The sequence below is a fragment of the Eleginops maclovinus genome, chromosome 3, assembly GCF_036324505.1.
Source record: "Eleginops maclovinus isolate JMC-PN-2008 ecotype Puerto Natales chromosome 3, JC_Emac_rtc_rv5, whole genome shotgun sequence".
Classification (NCBI taxonomy): Eukaryota; Metazoa; Chordata; class Actinopteri; order Perciformes; family Eleginopidae; genus Eleginops; species Eleginops maclovinus.
This window is the reverse complement of record NC_086351.1, coordinates 19,321,826-19,340,296: the sequence shown is the minus strand read 5'-3', so window position 1 is coordinate 19,340,296 and position 18,471 is coordinate 19,321,826. Positions and strand designations below refer to the sequence as shown.

The 18,471-nt window shown below is 38.6% G+C and overlaps 1 protein-coding gene across 3 annotated transcripts in view; it reads left to right on the top strand.

Moving 5' to 3' along the window:
• Window positions 1-18,471, top strand: part of mbpb (myelin basic protein b) — a 59,750-nt gene that overhangs the window by 17,814 nt on the left and 23,465 nt on the right. For all 3 annotated transcript variants that reach the window (XR_010165421.1, XR_010165420.1, XR_010165419.1), the window contains exon 3: window positions 4,707-4,881. The gene's annotated coding sequence lies outside the window, so the exon portion shown is untranslated. The remainder of the gene's footprint in view (window positions 1-4,706; window positions 4,882-18,471) is intronic.

Here is an 18,471-nt window from a genome sequence, read left to right as displayed (position 1 = left end):
ATTCTTTTTCTTCCACTTTTCTCCCAACACCCCATATGTAATAATGAGGGCCAGATAAGATCATTTGAGATATAACTTTGGTGATTCCAAAAGGAAATTATTTTGTCAGACATCGGACAAATGATACAACAATATGACAATAAAAAAACCCAAATGATGCAGGTAATATCCTCGAATGCACCTGTTTGTTATGTTGATGAATAGCTTTGTTTCTCCTCGTAACAGTATTGATTAATACTCTGTAATTTCTCTTACATCTCCATCTTTTAAGTTGCTTGATACATTTAGTCATTTATAGTGTTCCTAAGTTTAATTATTAAAGATGTATAACCCATATTCATCAAACTTGGCTCATTAAAAGAGACTTAACTATGCAAATATCTCTTTATATTGTTAAGTATTCATGACTGACTAAATACCAATCAAATTACACATTTACGTATTATTTATTGAGAGCTTCACAAAAAAGCATATTTTCAGCTTCAGCTCGGTTAAGACTGTTTGGCTGGGGCGTAATGAAATTTGATTCGCGAAGGCCAAACAATGCACCAAATTTCATCAGATATTGACTTCAAAGCAGTGGAATTACTTCATCAAAAACATGAAATACAGTACATCCGAAAGGAAAGGAGAAAAACGTTGGCAGAAAACGGTGTAGCTAATGTGCCGCTAATAGTCATCCTAAGACAAAAAGGTTTTCTGGATCTTTTACAAGCCTCTACAGTTCTCCTTAATCTAAGATCATATTTCAGTCGCATGTGAATGTGTTGGTAGCAGTCAAAGTAATGTTATGAGGACAGTGTGCCCACTTGATACGATAACAAACACCCTTTATCTACAGTAGAACTACTTATGCGGATTCATCATCACGCTCTTTGAAGGCAGAACTTTGTATGTAATTAAATCCCGTATTCAGCCTGTTAATCAAATCTGTATCGCTTCATGCCAAAACAAGTTTACATAATTTGTTTGTACATAATTGAGCAGACAAATGAAACATAAAAATGCAAGGCCGTTTGCTGACCTTTACGTGATTTGCATCTATGAGTGTTTGCTCACTGCACTCGTCCACCTCCCCGCAGCTCACAGGACTGTGTTACAGTTGCTCATGCAATGGTGATGGTCGGCAGTGCATGGGGCCAAGAGTTTTTGAGCGCCTGTTCTGATTCCCCATGTTGGCACAGCCACTCGGAAGTGCAAGCTGGGGATACGAGTGCACATTGTCATCAGGGAGGAGGAGGGAATCAGTAAGAGGATTTATAATATGCGAGGATTAGCGAATGCAGATATTCAGTTGTCTTGGAAACTCATCCACCTCAGGTCGTTAGAGGAACATTGGAGACTCAGTGACACTTTATTTCATCGCAATGCTGTCATTTCACTTTGCTTTCACTTTCACATGTCACTTTATTCACATGTTACTTTATTTAGTATTTAGTATTCAGCTTAGTTTTATTAGTTATCTTATTACTGTACGTAGTTACTGTAACTATTTCACTATTTCATATTTGCAAAGCTGCTCTTATTGTTGATACATTTAGTTTATATTTAGTTATACTTAGTTTATACTTAGTTATTTTAGTTTATATTTAGTAATATTTGATGTATATTTAGTGTATATTTAGTAGTTTAGTTATATTGAGTGTATATTTCTCCTTCCTTCTTTGTATTGAACTGTTGCACCTCAATTTCCCTCGGGATAAATAAAGCTTCTTGAATCTTGAATCTTGAAATTGAAGCAAGAAACTTTACTCATTCAGAATAGCAATATACAAAGAAATGAACATGACTTACCCTTTTTGTAGATACATTTGTCACACCCAATGACTTAGAAGTGCCCACTCAGAGGGTACAGTCATCGAGCTTGCATAATCTTAACCATATGACTCCATGTATTCAAACATCCAGAGTCAGACTAAAGTCAGGCCATTGCAGCCAATTAAATACTTATAATCTGTAAAGCCTAATAAGGGAAGCATATATTGTCTCTGTTCGAACATTAAATGGTAACATTGAATCTTTATGTTGCCTTAATGTAAGCTTCACTAAGGTCACGGCAGCAAAAGTTAACAAAGTGCATAATGTTCATCAACATAGACGAAGGCTTTTTAGGCATTGATGCATTTTATGTGTTTATTATTTATATTGTAATTTATTTACATTCCAATACATTTGTATTATTTATGATAAAAAGAACACTTAAGGACTAGAGATGCAATAATTCCACAGCCACATTGTGAACTTCCGTTGTATAATTGATTCATCTCCTAGAGTACCGTTAAAGGCAAAAATCTGGGTTCTGGCTTGAACAAACATTACATTGGGAAACTGGGATTGAAATGTTTCACTATATGTTTATACTTATTGACTTCAAATAATTGGTAAATTCATTAAAACAGAAAATACATTTTAACTGTTGTTAGTTGCTGGTTATCTTTGGGTTGTCATTTTTAAATTTCTGAAATAGTCAAAATAACTCAAATAAATCATCAATCAATCAACTTTATTTATAAAGCCCTTTTAAAAACAGCCGCAGCTGAAACAAAGTGCTGCACATGGATAAAAACACGTAGCACAAAACACAAAAACAATATAAAAACAACAATAAAAAATCAATGACAATATGAAAACAACATCAATGAAACAAATACAGAAACATAGTCTCATGCTGGGTTAAAAGCCAAGGAATAGAAATGGGTTTTAAGACGAGTTTTAAAAATGGGCAGTGAAGGGGCTTGTGTAATGTGAAATGGGAGGTCATTCCACAGATTATGACCGGCAGCGGAAAAGGCTCTATCCCCTCTGAGCTTCCGTTTAGGCCTCGGTACCTCCAGGAGCAGCTGATCAGCTGACCTGAGGCACCAGGCAGGAGTGTAAGGATGGAGCAGCTCAGAGAGGTAAGACGGGGCGAGACCATTTAAAGATTTAAAAGCAAATAAAAGAATCTTAAAATGGACTCTAAAATGCACAGGCAGCCAGTGGAGGGAGGCTAAAATGGGAGTAATGTGCTCCCTTTTACGTGTTCTAGTTAGGAGGCGAGCGGCAGCATTTTGGTCTAACTGGAGACATGCGAGGGAGGACTGGCTGACTCCAAGATAAAGTGCATTACAGTAATCCAGCCGAGATGTAATAAAGGCGTGGATTACTATTTCAAAGTGCTTATGTGCAAGGAAGGGCTTCATCTTTGCCAGCTGCCTAAGATAAAAAAAAGCTGGACTTCACTATTGCGCCAATTTGCCGGTCTAGTTTAAAATCACTGTCCATCTTAAAACCCAAGTTTGTGACTGTTGGCTTCCTGTAGTGCTCCAAGGGGCCCAGATATCATAATAATATAGTTTATTATAATAGTGTATACAACCATTGCTTTGTCTTGAAAATATATTTGTTTTTACATCGCATCATTTAATAGTTGATCAAAATATGCTCATATGAGATTAAACATTCAGTGATATATTCAGGGGCCTGTGAAGTCTAAAATGAGGGTTGTATGAACTGTTTTGTTAGAGTTATTTGGGAATCTGGCTTTGGCATTTTGAGTTAATTTGAGTCTGGAAGAGTTAGCTGATCGTGACTATCACCTGCTGGAAATTATTCTTTTTTTCAGAAGCAACCATTGGGATTTCGAAGGGAAGTGATCACAATGCAAAACATTTTAATTAAATCCCAGGCTTTGTATTAAGATCTGTATCGAATTGTTTTGTGAAGGAGAGATAACAAGCTCTTATGCCAGCTTACACAAGGGACTAGTTAGTCACAGTATCACAGCTTTCATCTGTAACCATTGCAACAGCTTCTCTGTACATACTCGCAGTAGCCTATTAACCTCAAGGATTTAAGATGACACAGTTAAAGATGGATTTACCTGTTGTTTACTGATAAACTGCCTCATTTTAACAGTGCATTTGAGACTTGCAAAAGCTTATTTCGTATTAATACCTCATATCACACATATTTATTTTGAACAAAGCTAAAATACCGTCACACATCATGTATTATGTGCTCTTAGAAAACCCTAATAATAGATTCCACTAGATATTTATCAAAAGAAAACAAACAGACATAAGCATAGCATTAAGAATGATATTAAGATGAATCCTCCAAATCGTAATAGTATGGCAATTTACAACACTTCTTTATTTCATTACAACAAAATATTTACTTGTTTAAATGTAATTTTTACCAGTGACACTTTTATTTTCTAAGTTAAATGTTAATATATCACTTCATCATTAAATGTTGAATGCTTAAAGCTTAAGACCACAATGATCCTCCATAAGTACATAAATAAACCCAATGAATTTATAATATCAAACAACAATCATAAATGATTATGTACAGTATAAAACAGTATCTATTATATGTCAATATGTGCATTTAATAACAAATAATCTTGTCTAACCCACTTGTGGTTACAGAGTCCTTTCTTTTATCCGAAAGAAGACTAATTAAACGTATAGATTTCTAGAATTGGCATCAAAGAGGGCGAACCCTAATATCTAGGCCATTGTGCCGCCCTCTTTTGGATGATAAATGAATAATTTGAGAATAATTCTGCTTTAATTATAAAGCCTAAAAGCCTTAATAGGTGTATCTATCCCTCTCATTCTCTTTCTCTGGCTCTCCTTCTGTTGTTCTCTGTCTTTACTCTGTTGCCATGGCACCTCAGCTTCTCACCTCTTCAATCTGCTTTTGTGTTCCTATTAAAGGCTCCGTCACCTGAACCTGAAGCAGAGCTGACAACAACAATAACGACAACAACGACAACAACAACAGCAGCAGTAGTAGCAGAACCTGCACCTGCACCTGAACCTGCACCTGCAACTGAACCTGAACCTGAACCTGAACCTGAACCAGAACCAGAACCACAAGATGAAGTCTTTGGTGAGGGGATCACACATGGTTCATTTCAGTGCATCTGCATATTATCATAATTGCAGACTCCCAGTGTTGGTCTGGTTTTCCTGTTAAAAATGAACTGAAACACAATACCATGACCGTTTTCTTTATATACATTGTTTTAAATGGCAATATGTTGTCTTGCTTACATTATCTCAATATATTGCTCAAATTGAAATTGTATAATGTTAACTATCAGTTCTTACCAATACATAACCCAACTCTCTACTCTTACAATATCAATAGCAACTCTTGTACTGAGAATGTATGATCAAAGCAAAGGAGTATTGGTGCTTAGTGAATGTATAACAATGCAATCACACACATTTAATTGACAATTACCAAATCTGGCTTTAAGATTGAGAAAACTAACTGTTTAAGAAGCTACCTTTTGAACTGAGGGCAAAACTGGGTTTTCTCATCATATTAAATATAGATTATCATTGGTAGTTGATGAGTCCTGAGTCGTTAAGCACAGTGGGAACTCTGAATAATTTAAAAGAACCAGCAGAAGCTGGAAAATCATCCTTCAATCCCTAATTTACACTGGAGCTCCTTTTCCTCAGCTAACTCGACTCAATATCCGTATTTTTTCTTTGGCACCAATGTAAGGCTTTTTCTTTTTGCAACACCGGCTCAGAAGCTGCTAATCCTGCAGCGTGACATTATGCAGTGTTTTTAGTGAAAAGTTACCATGATGAACGACACTTAGTTGGTCGTGAAAGCAAACTGTTCATCATAAAAGGTCACGAGTTAGTTTGCAGGCTTTTAAGTTTTTTAAGTTTTTTATAAAGTTAGAGAAGTTCTCCACCCGTATCGTGCATTGTGACGTGGGGGGGTTGAAAAAAAAAGTATTTGTAATACTGCAGCTCAGCAGATGAGGGCAGAGTTTGTTGGCTTAAGGTTGATTGACTTCAATGCTTTTACTGAGGATAAAGTGAATTAAGTGAATTAAGCTGAGACCAGAAGAACATTGCAGTTGTAGGTCTATTCAAAAGAAAAAACATTTTCAGAAAGAACAAAAGTTTCAATATCCCCAATGACATTTTTTTGACGCCTTGAATGAAGCCATCATCGTCTGTGAGGCTTCCCGTTGCCTCTCGTCAAGGTTGGAAATTGGAGCTGAGTGAAGATGCAACCTCCCTGGGTGAAGGAAGTATTATTTTTTCCTCAAATACAATATGTTCTGCGGCAAATTTCTCAAACCAAACTTCACTGAGATACATAGTGTTGGCTTCTAAAAAGATGCCTGTTGCGACTTGTAAAGCAACCAGGAGAGGTTCATGTTTTGAGCGAGGGCAAGTTGGTTGTTAGCACCGCAAGAGAATAAAACTTCAAGACGTTGACCGGTTTGTGTGGGAAGAGCGTTCAAGAGATGGGAAGACAACAGAAGACAAGTGTGGCCTGTTTTCTCCCTTCTGTGTCAGCCTCGATTGTTTGCAGGGTGAGCTGAGGTGAAATGCAAGAGAGGGGAAGGATTTGGCCATGTCTTCTGACCTACGCACAAGACATAATACTAAGCTTGTAACTGCTTATTTGGAGGTGTTATTTCCAAAGGGTTAGAGATCCAATAGTATATCCCAGTATTGTGTAACTCTAAACAGCTATTTTTAGGACTAAAAGTCAAAAATATTACAATCATTCCCTTTTTCTCCTCGCAGCGACTCTCAACCATCACTGGCAGAATCTAATCCCAAGAGATATTAAATATGACTCCCTAGCAGTAGTTTTGAAAGGATAGTCCATAGAGCTTGAAGTGCTTTTGTATGAGGTTCCTATGCATAATTAGTCTATTACTTCAAGTAGATGGGGGTCGTCATGTCTCTAGTTTGGAAAAGCAGACATGAATTATGGCACAGGAGAAAAGCAATGTACCCCTATGGACAGAGCAAGGGCTGAACCATATTAGGCATCTAAAAGAAAAACTCACCTCAAAAAATCAATAACAGTTAAGTTTTTCACCCCTAAACGTTGCCGTGGTACAGCGCTTGGCGATCTGGAAACTAAGTTATTATTTTTGCTCTTTTAAAAGCCACCAGACTCCATGAACAACAAACTGTAATTCTAGCTCTCAGAAAACAGGGGTTGCTGGGTTCACTACTCCATCGATCGGTTAGCTTGCTTGTGTTATTGTGTTTCTTCTGCATGTTACAAGGGTAAGTCTGAATTCACACCACACATGCAAACTTACAAGACAGGTACCTAGAATGAATCAGAAGGCATATTCCACTGTGCCAAAAAAACCTATTACTGATAAATAAATCAAATGTCAGGTTCATATCAAGGAATCTGATCTGAAGTGTCTTTCAGTCCATTATTTCACAGTCAATGTAGTTATGCTAAACCAATGTTCAGCCTGCAGTGTGTTTGTGTTTGCCTGCGCAAGCACGATTGGATTTGTGTTGATTTTGATGTCATGTCAAGGCATCTTGTTTGCGTATGCATTCATGCCTCCTTCTGCATAGGGAAACTACCAGATAGCCTGGAAAGTAATACTTTGCAGAGGCCTCATCGGATTGATCTGTTAGCCACTCGATACACTCCTGTTCTCTGCAGTTAATTAATGTGCCTTGTGTTTAACACTTGCCATTGATCGGCATTGAGCAGACTTGGAGGATCCACCACTGACACAAGTGATACTTCAATGAAGCCTCCCACGCAACACAACATTACTTTAGGCCTTCTTAGATGACATGGTTATCAAGCAAAGACATTAAATGAACAGTCATGCATGTCAGATAGGTTATTGTATGACCCGGCCCTGTAATTGCTTCAGTTACATGTTGCTGTGTTGCTATTATCTCCCACACTAGACTCTTGACAGACCTCAGTGTCTACTTCTGACTCATTATCTGAACAAGTATAATATTGGTGCCACATCTTGTTGTAGCCACATCTTGAAGCAGGACGTATAAAGAAAACTGCAAATAAACTTGCGTATTGCCTGAGTCTAGCTCGGAAAACCTCAAAATACATTTAAGTACATACTGTTGCTTTGATTTTATACCTGCAGTTTTTGATTAAGCTTTTCGTGTAACTCAAACCTCCACTAGATGTTAAATGCAGTAAAAGAAATGCAATTGAGTTTGTTGGTAACCATTGAAGAAAGTGTTACTTGTAAATTTCAATTCTTCTAAAACTTTACAGTGGTATGCAAAAGTTTGGGCACCCCTTAGGAAAACCACTGCATCAGTTTGTCACTTGCTGAGCTTTTGAAGCAGCAACTTCATTTTAACATATGTTATACCTTATGGTAACAGAAACATCTCAGTAGTGAAATAACTTTTATTGGTCAAACAGAAACATGTTTATGTGCATTCAAACAAAAATAGGCATGTGCATAAATTTGGGCACCCCTAAGAAATAATTCCATTAATATTTAGTATTGCCTCCTTTTGCTGCAATAACGGCCTGTAGACGCCTCCTGTAGCCACAGACAAGTCCCTTAAGCCTGGCAGGTGGTATTTTGGCCCATTCTTCCACACAAAACGTCTCCAGTTCAGTCAGGTTTCTTGGCCTCCGTGCATGGACAGCCTTCTTCAAATAAATCCATACATTTTCAATGATGTTAAGGTCTGGGGACTGGGATGGCCATTCCAGAACATTGTACCTGTGCTTCTGCATGAATTCCTTGGTGGATTTTGATCGGTGCTTAGGATCATTGTCCTGCTGAAAAATCCAACCCCGGCGTAGCTTCAACTTTGTGACTGACTCTAGAACATTCTTGTCAAGAATCTCCTGGTACTGTAAGGAATTCATGTGGCCCTCAACTTTAACAAGTTTTCCAGTACCTGTGCTAGCCACACAGCCCCATAACATGATAGATCCTCCACCAAATTTTACAGTGGGCAACAAGTTCTTTTCATTGAATGCAGTGTGTTTTTTTCGCCATGCATACCTGTTCATGTTATGACCAAATAACTCAATCTTGGTCTCATCTGACCACAGTATTTTGTTCCAAAATGCTTCTGGCTTGTCCAGATGTGCTTTTGCATACCTCATGCGACTCTTCTTGTGATTAACACTCAGGAAAGGCTTTTTGCACATCACCCTTCCAATGAGCTCTTCCTGGTGCAAAGTACGCTGGATTGTGGAACGGTGAACAACTACACCATCAGCAGCCAGATGTTGTTGTAGTTCTCTGGAGGTGGTCTGTGGCTTCTCTGTGACCATTTTCACCATCCTTCGCCTGTGCCTTTCCCCTATTTTTGTCGGCCTACCACATCTTTCCTTCACACGGACTGTTCCTGTGGCCTTCCATTTCACAACTACGTTTCTGACTGTGGAGGCAGACAGTTTAAACCTGTCAGATAATTTTTTGTACCCTTCTCCTAATTTATAATGTTGGATTATCTTAGCTTTCAGGTCAGTGGAGAGTTGTTTTGAGGTCCCCATCTTGCCACTCCCTAAGAAAGAACCTAGGCCAGGCACAGCCAGCTATTACCTATGTTAAATAGCCTTTTTCATGATTGGTTCCACCTGTCTTTGTAATTGAAGGTCTAATGAGCTAATCAAAGCAATTTTGTGCAGCAACCTGTCAGCTATAAATCCGTACAGGTGTTGAAATGAATGCTATTTATAAGGGTGCCCAAACTTTTGCACATCCCATTTTTTGCATTTTATTTTATTATAATAAAACTATGTAATGCTACCCTAAGAATTTTGGTCTGGAAAACACTAAAACGTCTACATCTTTGTAGGAAAACAAATGTTGTTGCTGTGATCTTCTATTATAAAGGAAAAGCAAATTGTCATGAAATCTCAGAGGGGTGCCCAAACTTTTGCATACCACTGTATACCAAAATCTTGTAGGCACACAATTTAGTATTTACTTGCAGAGCAACATTAGCATTCAATAACAGTCCTGCTTACATCCGCCTGTTAATGGTCAGTTCTGTATTTACTCCCTTTTAGTTCTGTTTTCGTCAACAGGTTCTGTATTTTCTTGCCTGATGAAGATCTAGCACAACCACCAAAAAACACTGCACCTGTCTCTGTAAATACATGTGCATAGTGACCTTTCGATAAGAAGAAGAAGAACTAATACATGATCTGACTGCAGTGTCTGCCACGCTCCTTTAGGTTTGGTAAATAAAAGCTTAGAGGCTGAACTTAAAGAGCAGTTTGCCTTGATTTGGGTTTGTTATAGAGGTTAGAGGAAGTCAAAGCTCTATCATAGTACGCATTTAGTTTTACAGCCATTGGTCAATAAGCTAATTCAAAGCACGCTTGTGTGGATTCCACTTTGATGCTTGATGTGTAACCGGTTATTTGCTCAGTCAGCACTGATTTCTAATAGTATCTAAAAATCCCATTTTCTTATCAGTTTCTAACTCTTACTAAGGGGAAAATAGCTATTAGGATGCATTTAGAACCGCTCTCTTACTTGTGCACCCAGGCGGAACTAATTTAGAGCCATTAAGGTTGATTTAGGTTGTGAATGGAGTTTTTGGGCCAAATCAGCCTATAGTTTGAGTGGTTTATGACGGGCAGCTAACCATTGCTTTATTAGTTGTTGTTTTAGTAAAGTTGTCATCAGCAGGCGTCATGACTCATCCCGGCCTGTCCAGCGTCTGGGGATGTCTCCATGCGGAACTTCCTGTTTGCAATGCTTTTCCACTGAAGGGCAAACACCACCATCAGCTGTGCGGCTCTTAAAAGCCCATTACGGCCCCATTACCTGACCCAGCCTGTGAGCAGGCCCCCGCTCAGCAAAACAGACCCCCTCTATCGGTCTGTCTGCCTGTTCTGTCCTGACTCTGTCTGGGTCACAGTTTTCTCCAGCATCAGGGTGAAGTGAAGAGAAATGAACAGTTGCTGAGGGTAGAAACCCAGAGGCTTGGGTTGCGGCGTGTCAGATTTTTCATATGTAAGATTGGTTCCTACCAATAATTATCATGCACATGTATACTACTAATAACATTTAAAATTGTTGCGTAGAAACCGCTTTATACAGTGTTAAAAAAACAACTGTTCGCAAGCCTTAATAAAGGCTGTATGCGGCACATTGAAATTGTTATGTGTGTTGTGTAGATAAGGCTGTATGGACTGGTTTAAAAAAGCTTTATGCAGCACGAAGAAACACCTGTAAGCATTGCGTTGAAACAGTGGTATGTGGCGCTAAAAAAAAAGTTGTTTATAAGGTTTAATAAAAACTGTGTGCCGCATAGAAAAAGCATTATGCTGGGCTTGAAAAGGCTATCTGTGCCAAAAAGGAACAGCTTTTTGCGTGCTTAAAAGTCGCTGTTTGCAGGGCTAGAAAGGGGTATACGGTATGTGGGGCATAATAATGGCTCTCTGGAACAAGGGTATGATCTGAAGTCTATTTACAACCATGCAAAGCAACAGGCTTAGAAACCTTATTCTAACTACATGTCTATAGATCCCAGTTTAGAACTATGAACAGCACCATCAATGACGAATAAAAACGTGTAAAAAGCATTGATTGATTCCAAATTGTTTGCTTTGAGCAACACAACATAAAAAGGACTATTTGGTTTTTCAGGATGAAATTGTCAAAGCCTGTCTCCCTGTCCTTTTACCCGTTGTTTGGGGTAGCTGCAAATACTGTATGCTGGGCTCAACTACTGGATGAAAACCATCCTCAGAATTCTCCTCTCTGATATTTCTTTTCATCCAATGAAATGTGTACTTGCTTCTCCTGTAAATGCTATGATATAAATTTTCATGTCAATGCCAGCAGATGCTTTAGAAACGTACATTCAAGTACAACCCTCATTACCCTTTTCTGCTGTAAAAAATCAGGACCATAGAAATAGAACTAGTTCAATGGAGGAAGTACAAAAAGGGTTACGGCTTTCTCTTGATTTAAAAAGATTGGCTTTTGCTTATAATTAGCTTGTTGTTGTGTTTCAGTGTCTTCCTACTCCCAAACTGGACATGACTTTAACGAGACGAATCCATATGGGTTACCGAAGCGCACACATCACATATAGAAATACAGTCAGTTCTCAACCTCAAATTGTTGGTAGTATATGAAAAATTACTACAGTAGCTTTGAAAATGTATTTCATATTTAAAGCAAGGCAGACATTTTTTCAAGTATGGCTTTACCACAAAGAAAAGAGGGAAGCGATAGAGACAGATAAACCGTCGACTGCATTTAGTCAGAAAGTGACCACTCCTAATTGTTCTCCTCCTCTCACATTGTCTGTGCGAAGAAACTGCACACTGTCATTGAGGGTCTTTGTGAAGAGCCTCCTACTTGATAGGCTAAGACATCTCTAAGCAGGTAACCAGTCCCAACATAGCTGGCCAGCTAACCAATCAGAGCAGACTGGGTCTGGTTTCAGGCAGCAGGTGAAAAGAGGTGCTGCAGCACAGGCAGTATGAGAAAAATGAAGCACTTAGTAGAGGCACAAAATACAAATATGAACCTGAAAATGAGCATAATAGGGCCCCTTTAACCGTAACATAGCTCCCTGATATCAGAAGCTTTTTTTTATACTGTCAGTTCTCTGCAACAGGTAGAAATACCTTTTGTTCTCTCACAGGATTTATACTTTAATATCTTGGAAAAGAGCAGAGTAATAACAGCAGTACGTCAGAAAAAGCAATATTGTTATGCACTGTATACAATGTGTTATTTTTATTAGAGTCTGTAATGCACAAACCATTTCAACATAACCATTTAATACTTTAATAATATATACATTGTGTGCTGTCTGCTCCATATAAACCCTGTCTTTGTTCGAAAGAGCCAGTGGATGAATGCACAGTGGTTGTCAATATTGCAACAATGGCAACGTTTAATTTCCGACGGAAAAGGGGAATAACTATACAGCAGCATTGACATTTTTTGTATAGATGTAATTATGGAATGCAAATACATTGAATGGCTTGGACTGAAAGATAGATTTCATAGAGAGTATCATAAATTGCGTGCAATGAGAATCCTAAGAATTGTTTATTTTCCTTATCATCCCTTATTATCAGATGGCCCTGCCTTTCACTATTTATTGGTAAATAATACCAAGGGATTTATACAGCATTTGAATTATAAAACATCTGGAAATTGTTGCATTTACATAACTCCAGTACCTAATAGCTTTGGCTCAAAGGAGTGTGATATCATAATTCTGAAAATGTTCTGCAGAAAAGGTTATAGTGTCACTCCACAACCCCATGGAAGCGCACGTAACAAAGTTAATTGGATTCTCTTCCCGTCTTTCAAAACCAAAAGAGGTTCAACATTTATTAACAAAACAGCAGTTGATCTGAAAGAAAAAGCAGCTTGCACAGCTATACAACACGATAGGCCTCGGTTCTCTCAAGACCAAATTCCACTTTGGATTCATTCTTTCAGGTCACCCTTGAGGCTCTATCTCAGATGTTGAATGATATTGGTGTAAGCCACTTATCACTTATTTCATACACTATCTGCTTCACTTGAAATTGCTTTAGGGACGTTCAGGCTAACCTTGTAATCTTAAGGGCCGGTCAGTCTTCTTCAGGCTGCATGGATTTGATCAGAACCTGCTGGGGTTAGTCACAGTTCACTTCCTTAATACTGGCCGAGAATTAGCAGTTAGAAGATGTAAACCTCTCTGTTACTAACTCTTCAGAGATGCTTCTGAAAACTGAATTATCTTGCGCATGAAATATTAGGAATATTTTAGATTCTACTTATGAAGAGCTGAGTGATGGAATAACTGCAGCTTTGTGTGTGTGATGTACAAAGTCAGGACCTGCTCTTTATCTGCTCTGCACAGCTCCCTAAGCTTTCTGCATATAATGAATGTTCACCTCGCTTAAGCGTTTACTTCAAACACTGAATGTAATATATTTTCAGTGGATAAAAAACTAAAAGTAGTTTTATGGATTTTGGATTAATCAGACACAGACATAAAATCCCTAAGGCTCCAGGCATAGCCTCACAGATTAGCTATTTGCCTTCAAAATTGAAAAGTTAAATACTGTATGTTACAAGGTCTTTTATACTTTCACAAAGCCAAAATATAAAAGGATAATCTTCTTTATTCTTGTCAAGTTTTATATCATATGCAAGTGTGTCAAACTGCTCTTTTAACCTAGCAAACCAGTCATATCCCTGTACCACCTAAAGAAATGGAAGTCTTTTCAGCTGCAGTTCAGACCTGTAGATGAATAATAGCTAGTGCGATCTTTAGCGCATTGCCACCAACGGGCAATAACTCTTTCCAACAAAAAGGCAATTCTGCTCGTGGGTGACCATCAAAGATGCCTCAGTTGTCATTAAAGAGAGATATTATCACAGTTTAAAGCTTGAAACGTTAGAACTAATTTGCAGTTCTGCTTACATCCACCCCATCGAATATACTGTAAGTCCTGTATTTGTTCCTCTTTTTAGGTTTGTTTTGATCTCCAACAACTGCGTCTTCAGCAGTTATGCTCAATGCTACACTATCCTCACCAGCTAGTTGCTATTTCCCCAGATCTGTTGACTGGTGTTGGACAGGTCTCTTAAACAATAACGACCAGAGTGAGAACATTGAGCATTAAAGGTGCAGGCAGTTAAACCAAAACAATTAGCTTATAGACGATAAAACGCTCCATAGAGCTGAAGGTAATTGCACAGTCTTGTTAGTTTAAACAACAGGGTACGTTAATGATTCAAATACTCCTATAATAAAATACGGTTTATCTATATTGAGCTTATAGTTCATATTTACATAGTATGCAATGCATTAGCCCTTATTCATAAAACTGACTGGTTTTGAATTGAAATATCCAATTCAAAAGCTTTCGGACTGACACAATTATTTGTTTGACTTCGAATAAACCCTCAAAATCCATTTGTCATTTGATACTACACCCAAAAAGACTACTTTTATGCTTGTTGGCTGTGCTGATTTGCACCTATGTAAATGTGCTCTATATTCTCAATGGGATTGTGTAATCAATGCTGACAGTAATGAGAATATGTATGAGTGTGTTCCTCTGCTGTGCAATTGTCTATCAGCTGTTCACAAGTATAAGTGCAGTGGCTCAGTCATTTGTCTCTGTGGCCGAGGCTTACACTTGCTGGTACAGGCCCTGGCAGTGCCAACATGAAGCACCTCCTCTCCTTCCTACTCAAAAGCCCTGATTGTTAAAGGGCAGCTTCCATCACTGGACCACACCATTGTTCGGATTCCCCCCTCTCACCTCTTACTCTCGCCTATGATCTATTTCCCTTTCTCACAGGGATTTGCTTTAACTCGCAAATGGATGGATCATTCTCAATATTCCACAAAACATGTATTGCATGCACGTTTTTATTTCTAATGCTATGCCTCGGGTCTGCATCTTATTGATTTCATGACAAAACTACACCATGTATCTGGGCATTCTGCGCCTGCATGTTTTTGTGCTATGTTGTAAGAGTTTGTGCCTCAATGTTGCAATGAGTTCAGGAGGCCACGTCATCTGGCTTCAGCCATCTGGCAGGACAATCACTGAGTGTGCATGTGTGTTAGCAGCTGCATCCGTGGATACAGGGGTCCAAGGGGAGGGGATGATTGGTAACCAACAGAGTACAAAAGTACTACCCTAGCTACTGCATCCCATATGTCAGACAAGATGAACTGGACTCCTTTCCCTTCGGAAGAGAACAACAACTTAAAGGGATATTCCTGCAAAAATTGACCTCAGGGTCTTTTTCTGCATGAAAATTGATCAAGTAAGCCCTCCAGAGAGTTCTTGTTGTTCATCAACCAGTATTGAGCTTGCCCAGAAAAACCGGGAGCAATGCTAATAGCCAAAATGGCTTACAGTGCATTAGATCGGGGCAGTGCGCAGAACGCTTCCAAAGCGGCATTTTTCAACCATTAACATTGCTCTAAATAGCACCAAACCTCTGCAGTAGCATGACTAGGGTCCCTACACATAAAACGGAGCACCAACAACGTAGTTTGCAAACCCAAAGTTTATTAAAAAGAACTGTTTTACAAGACTCACCAACTGCCCCCCATACCAGCTCCTCTCCAAGGAAAGTCCGCACAAGTCGATTATCGAATGCTCCGGAGTTCAGTTCAAGGAGGAATGTTTTGGAATGTATAATTCCATGGAAATTCATATCTAGTGAGTGTTAACACGGAAATGAAAGGAGTTGCCTGTAACTTACAGGAAACTCTTTTATTGGAATTATACATTCCAAAACATTCCTCCTTGAACTGAACTCCGGTGCTTTCGATAATGGACCACTGTGACTATCGACTATAATGCAGTATGCACAGTTGACCAACTGGGCCTTCTGTGCAATTAGGGATTTATTTTTATTCCTAATTTCACCAGGCAAAAGTATGAGGTCACCTACAGCCTTGACCATTGCCAAATGTTGACTGAGCCATTCAATCTCAATTACCTTGTAAACAGCCAATCTATGCATTTGGAGTGGATCAGATAGGTATTGATTAGCAGAGAAGTGTGAATTTGAGTCTTTTTGTGTAGAAAAAAAAAAAGACTGAAATGCTGTAAAATATTTATATATTTTATTATCAGCAGGTGTCTAAAGATGTGATGTAGTTGCTATCATCAACATACATTGGATAGTGAGTGACATCTGTGCCTCTCTGTAGAGTAAACGGACGGTAAATGATGTGATAAAGTCATATCAGAACGGTACATTGACTTGCATAATCACAGATACCCTATCCAGCATTAGACTCGGAAGCATTTCCGATACTGGTGTTTGAACGAAATGCCTTCTCAGGGCTTTTTCTGTGCTCCTGTTCTCTGCTTATGATCAGTTTGCCCAAGATTATTTCCAGTGCCAATGTGAACAAGCAGGCAGTATCAGAATCCACCTCAGTCCATCTCCACCAGCATATGAAGGTATCCCACAGCAGTACTTTATTCACATGTGCTACACTCTGCTAGATCTTGTTCAGAGAACTTCTCAAAGCTTTGTAGGCTTTTACCATCCTGTTTTATTCAGATTCTACTGTTGTAAAAACATAATCTAAATACAATCTTTCTTGAGGACTTGGTAGCCTGACAGAGCAGAATATTTCTGACTGTGTTGGGACTCAAGCTCCGAGGATGATAAGTTTCCTGTGGTCACGCAGAAGAAAAACGAAGTGTAATGTCTCAGTTTAAGCCTTTGACACAAGCATCCGGCTGGCTTACATCATGTCCACTGCCATGTTGAAGTGTGTATAAATGTGTTTCAGCCTCTCATGTCTTCATGGGTGAGGAAACATCCCTTAGCACTACACAGATGGCATCAACCCATGTTGAACTCTATTCTTCTTCTGTGCAGTCCCACTGTCCTACTAGAGACTCCTATTCATACAGCTGCCAGTAAATACCTCATCCTCTTCCACAAACACTTCTGTCATAACAGAGATATAGTACTGTATAAACCAGACTGAACAGAAATGTAGATTCATTAGTTAGCCTTGAGAAAAGTATAATTAATCTCCAATCACAGTAAAATGTATTACTTCCATTAATCCATAAGTCACATTAAGACCAGTAAATTGTCGAGTTGTGCTGCCCCATTAGTTGATCGGTTGACTAGTTGGTGATTTTGGATTTCTTTAGTTCATGAGCCCATTTTTAATGCTCTTTTTATACAGAATGACTGACTTTCAAGAAATGCAAAAGCCCATCTTTGGTAAACAGGGTTTAAAGCGGTGCTCTTGCACAAATTGATATTGAATGTCTATGATGTTTTGACTATTGGTTGAACATAATAAGCTATTTAAACATGTTAACTTGGCATTCCTCACTATTTTCTGTTAGTTTTAAACAGAATACAGAATAAAGCATAATTGTAATTCAATGTGACTATAGCTACTAGTTAGACCTGCTCAAATTATCTAGAGAATTTACTGCAAGCCAATAGGGCACAACGCATGGAACTCACACACCTCCATTGATGCAATGAAAAACTTGTAAATGTTCAACTTATGTCAAGTATTTTGATATAGAAATAGGGAGCAAATATAGAACGTGAAACTGCTGATGTTTGACACCGCTTTTGATGTGAGGGAAACGTGTAAATGTCAACTCTCGGCAAGTAAAATTTTGAATGAGAAAAGGGAGTAGAAATACAAAACAGCTTTTGTCTGTACATAAATCCAATCTATGAGCTGTTGGTGATGAAATGCCAGGGCTTTTACTAAGTACGGTAGCAGTGCTGGGTGAGCCTCAGAGCTGCTTTACAGAACTCTGTACTCTGCTGTGTATATGATGGAGCCTCCAACATTCACAGCATACAAATCAAGGCAATTGAGACAAAAGCCTTAGTATGCTGCTTGAGTAATCCAAATAGTTTTTTGGTTTTTTACATGCCAAATAAGAGATGTTGAGCTAAGTCATGTGTTGACTCTTGAATCACCACAGCAGAGGTAGAGTGATGTTTTTGGCAAGTTTTCAGTTTTGCAAAGGAAAGCTAAAAACACTTTGGGCGACTCCTCTGGTTGCAATAATCTGGGTCTGATTGTATAGAAGTCTATGAAAAAAATATGTATACCCTCAGTAAACATTAATACAGGTTTAGTCACAATAGGTAGTTTCAAGTCTTCTATGTTGCAGCATGATTTTCACTTTGTAAATGACGGTTCCATTAGGAGTTAAGTAGTGGAGAAA